Raw genomic sequence first — 5,000 nt, 5'->3', positions numbered from 1 at the left:
TCAACTTCCTCCGGAACTTTAAATTTTTGACAAAATGTTAATATCAATCCTCCTTAGAAAATAAGTTTTTGTTTTCATTTTTTTCTGGTTTTCATTTTTTGGTTTTATAATTTCTTTCTGGAGTCATTATGTGTAGCACGTTCATTACAAATTAAATGTTAGAATCTGCGAACGTTTGGCATTCGAGACAATATTGTGGAAGAGAGGTCAAAGGTCGTATGGAAATGAACGCGAGAGGTCTCTTGATCAGACGTATATTGGGATATCCGTATTGCTTAAACGATAATGTTAGTATGCGTATAATAACATGAAGCACTAACTATTATCTTGATAAACATCTGTCGAAAATGTCAACAACTAATGCGGCACGAACGTTAGGCACTATACGCAATGCCTGGTATATTTATAACAGTGAGGTCAAATCAATGTAACTTGTTTTATGTCATTTGTTCTTCCATTACTAGAACTAGCAATTTACTAATCCTTACTAAAAAGCATATTCATCTGCTGCTTCACATAAGTGACTCGCTAGTGGTTTTTTTTTTATCTATTAAAGTAACTAAGTCTACGGGCATAACCAGTCCCGTTTCACGGGCAGAACCAGCAGCTCCGTTCCAGGGAACCCCTCCTCACTCCCACACCCTTCGGAGGCAGGGGGGGGGGGGGGTTAGGATGAAACCCCATTATAAACCATCTTAGAGGTCCCCACAATTATCCTGCCAAGTTTCATGCCCATCGGACCAACCGTTTGGCCGTGATTGAATGACAGACGGACGGACAGACGTAATGCTCATTATAGTATAGCAAGATACTTGCTCTCTGGTGTGGATCTCTGCTTCTGCCAGAGAATTTTTGATCTCGTTTAGATAAGAGTGGTTCGTGTTGGTAGGTTTTCTTTCCAAACATCAGCAGGTATGACTTGAATCATCGATGGATGGTTTCTTGTTTGTCACTTGTTCACAAGTTATGTTTTTTAACAGAGATTTTTCACATTTATAATTGATCCGCAATCGTCATTTCTTGTCGAGAGGAACCAGACCTCCTGAATATCAGCAGTAGATGTTTCCCGGTGTCGAACTTCTCAGTTCCAGAGGTCCTTTGTTCCTCACACCTTTGGACTGTGGCACAAACAGTGTGCCCTTCAGGATGTCGTGTAAGTGGAACCTTACCTTTTTATCTGTTTATGCAACTAGTCATTTTTTTCTCCTTGTCTATTAACTGATCTCTTCTCTCTGTATTTCCTCTTACCTTCTGTTACTACTTTTGTAATGAACATCATTTGGTAGGTTTGTCCCATATGAATAGGGTTGATCTTCTGGATAATAATTGTATTTATTTATTTATTCATTTATTTATTTATCTATTTATTAAGAGAAAGGTGATAAACTTTATGCAGTTCATTGTCCCTAACTGAGTGATGTCAAAAGTCTTGACGGTAGTGGAGTGTTAAGCTGAATAATAATTGGAATGCTTAAACTTATCAGCTATAATTCAGATGTTAAAATTATCGTTGACGTGTCATTGACCTGTTACTGAACAAGGCGTGATCCGACATCCTGCTTATACAGTCAAATAGCGCGTTGTCTCACCGGAGTTTCTGTTGTAACTGTGTCAGCTTGGTAAACGCACGCACACAAATAAACTCAGTACACTCACACACACACACACGCACACACACACACACACATATATATATATATATATATATATATATATATATATATATATATATATATATATATATTTGAAATCGGCAGAACACTTGCATTAAATATGTTGATGTACCACAAGAAACAAAAAAATAAAAAATTAAACTCCGTATAAATCCTGATCAGGTTCATTTGCATATCGACTCTGACAATTCCCACCATAAAAGTGTCATAAGAATTACTTATGCATATTAAGTATTTATCGTGTCATCAGAGACACTTGGTTTAGTGTGAATTTGGTTCAGAGGAAACGTGAATGTGATATTTAATTTATATAAAAATGAAAAAGATACCTCACTAGGAGTATGTAGCAAAGAACAACTAGGTCTCTTTGGATTTTAAAATTATTATTATGCTATTTGAAGCTAGAGGAGGAAACGTCAGTCTGAGTGAAACGAAGTAATGTTTAGTTTGTGCATCAGTATTTTCCCTCCCCCACTATCTTCTCTCCTCATAAATCAGCTGCTGTTTTTTGCTGATTGTCTCCCATTATTTACTCCTTTTTTCTACTGTCAGTTATCTTTCGATGTTCTCTTAGTTTCTCGCCCCTCCCATCCCATTAATTTTAGGTGTTCCGTTCCCCATTACAGAACGATCTTGCCATGTTCGTATTCCTTTTACATTTAAAGGACACCTTTGCCAAATTTATTTTCTTGAGTATCTTGTCCCTTCTCCATTACATTTAAAGGACACTCCTTTACATTTAAAGGACACTCTTGCCATATTTATATTCTTGAGTATCCTGTCCTTTCTCCATTACATTTAAAGGACACTTTTGCCATATTTATATTCTTGAGTATCCTGTCCTTCTCCAATACATTAAAGGACACCTTTGCCATATTTACATTCTTGAGTATCCTGCCCCTTCTCCGTCACATTTATCAATTTCTATCCCTGTTTCTCTGTCTCCTGTCCTTCTTCCCCATCGTGGCTCTTCGAGGTAGTCTTCCCCAACTCGAGGAGGTCCTCATCCTGACTCGTAGTCGCTTTTTCGGTCTCATTTGTTCCTGGCGATTTGTTTAGCACCTCTTCCTTCCACCAGGGGAGGTAGGGTATGTTGACATCTGTGCCATCCCCGGGTACCCAGCTGGAGAAGTTGGAGGCTGCCCAGGGAGCGATCGCTCGCGTGCTATTCTTCGTCTTGGTATTTTTCAAGGGTGTGATGTAGTAGAGGGTGGCGTTGATGTCGGGGTGCTCCATGGTGAGGCCTTCGTCCCAGTGCAAAATCTGCCAGGAGTGGAAGATCAAAAAAATAGATAAGATAAGCTTGGGTAGATTGAGAATGGGAAAATCACTTACCTAAACAACCCCGTACTAGGGTAGTGCCATCAGTGCACCTCATTCGGTGCGCTGTATAGGCAATACTTAAGGCTCTTTGCAGCATCCCATCTGCCCCTATCTGCAACCCCTTTCATTCCTTTTACTTAACCTGCGTTCGTTTTCTCTTTCGTCCATCTTATACTTTCCAGCCTCTCCTACCAATTGATTCATAGTGCAACTACTTCGAGGGTTGTCCTTCTGTTGCACCTTCCAAACGTTATTGCTGTCAATTTCCGTTTCAGCGCTGAGTGACCTCAAAGGTCCCAGATGCTTGGATTTTAGCCTCAGTTATATATGATAGTCTGTTCTATTCTACGACAATATTCCTGATACTACACAATCTACCCATTCCTGGTCTTTTCTATTCTACGACATATTCTTGATACTACACAATCTACCCATTCCTGGTCTGCTCTGTTCTACGACATATTCCTGATACTACACAGTCTACCCATTCCTAGCTCTATGCCATTCAGCTACCCACAAAGCACAATCACTCACTGTTCATCCCATTAATAACTGATTGTGGTATCTGGATAAACATTATGAAGATTGGTGTTCTGCACTTAAATGTATAATACAAATGAAAATTTTAACTTTGAAGGGTTGTTCATCACCATTACTGGCGTCTTTGATGTCCTTGTTTTAGATCTAAATTGTAACTTTACGGGTCTAATAACTTTGAAGAGTTGGTCATAACCACTACTGCGTTTTTGATGTCCTTGTTTTAGAAATAAACGGTAACTTTACGAGTCATAACTTTTAAGAGTTGTTCATAACCATTACTGTCTCTGATGTCCTTGTTTTAGATTTAAATGCTAACTTAACGAGTCTAATAAGAGCATGTCCAGCATTCTCCAAAAGCAAGGAAGGAAAGACTTGCTCTTATCCGCCAGACCTACCTCCGTTTTCGAGATGACGCTGAATTCCTCCTTCCTGTATCCGAACTCGGGCCACATCTGCCCGAAGTACACCTTATCGAGTAGAGGACTGAGCGTCTCGTGCCGTTCGAACTGGTTCCCCTTGATGTAAGTGGCCAGAGGGAAGAAGAGGACGTAGGACGTCACGGCGGTGATGATCGCAAGGAGGAGGAGACATCCGAGGATTCTGTCTCGGTCCTTTTCCGCGAAGCGTTTCGACGCCGATTCGCACATCCACGCAATGATGATCCCTGGCGGATGGGAAGCGAATCATGACTGATGCTAATGAATCATGGATATGTCATAAATGCCTTAAAGACTGTGCGTTGACACCGAGGGAATTGAATCACGATTCACGACGATTTGTCTTGATTCGCCACACCCGTTTCAATGTATAGCTGTTTATGACACCGAGCGAATCGGCGTGATTTGAATTGACTCGATTCGCTTGGCGTGGCGAATCAAGACGAATCATGAATCGTGTTGAACGGAATGGGAATATAAAATTTAGGCCAAAGGCCAAGCGCTGGGACCTGTGAGGTCATTCAGCGCCGACAGGAAAAGTGAAAGTGAAAAGGTTTGAAAGGCGTAACAGGAGGAAAAGCTCAAAGCAGTTGCACAGTGAAACAATAATTAGGAAAGGGTGGAAAGTAGATGGAAAAAAAGAGAATATGAACTGTGATACAGCAAAATTAATGAAAGGGATTGCAGCTAGGGGCCGAAGGGACGCTATAAAGAACCTCAACTATTGCGTACAGTGCACCATGTGAGGTACATTGACGGCAGCACCCTCCTGAGCCGAATTAGAAAGAAACGGATAAATCCTATTAAAATGAAATAAAAACCAAAGTTTCTAAACACCGTAGGGGGTAGCGCTACCAGTGCACCTCACGGAGTGCACTGTTGGCATCACTAAAGGTTCTTTGCGGCGTCCCTTCTTAGGCCCTAGCTGCAACCTATCATTCCTTTAACTGTACCTCCATTCATATTCTCTGTCTTCCATCTGGTTCTCCTCGACTCTCCTAGCAATTATTCCATAGTGCGACTGCTT

At 40.8% G+C, this 5,000-nt stretch overlaps 1 protein-coding gene and 1 pseudogene across 1 annotated transcript in view; one reads left to right on the top strand and one right to left on the bottom strand.

Moving 5' to 3' along the window:
• LOC135210254 (dehydrogenase/reductase SDR family member on chromosome X homolog) overlaps nucleotides 1-5,000 on the top strand; it is a 310,210-nt gene that overhangs the window by 187,605 nt on the left and 117,605 nt on the right. The gene's annotated exons all lie outside the window — the stretch shown is intronic.
• Nucleotides 1,373-5,000, bottom strand: part of LOC135209915 (protein O-mannosyl-transferase 2-like) — a 53,380-nt pseudogene continuing 49,752 nt past the window's right edge.

Source organism: Macrobrachium nipponense, chromosome 39 (assembly GCF_015104395.2).
Source record: "Macrobrachium nipponense isolate FS-2020 chromosome 39, ASM1510439v2, whole genome shotgun sequence".
NCBI lineage: Eukaryota > Metazoa > Arthropoda > Malacostraca > Decapoda > Palaemonidae > Macrobrachium > Macrobrachium nipponense.
Note: the sequence above shows the minus strand (reverse complement) of the source record. Positions and strands in the feature narration are given on the sequence as shown.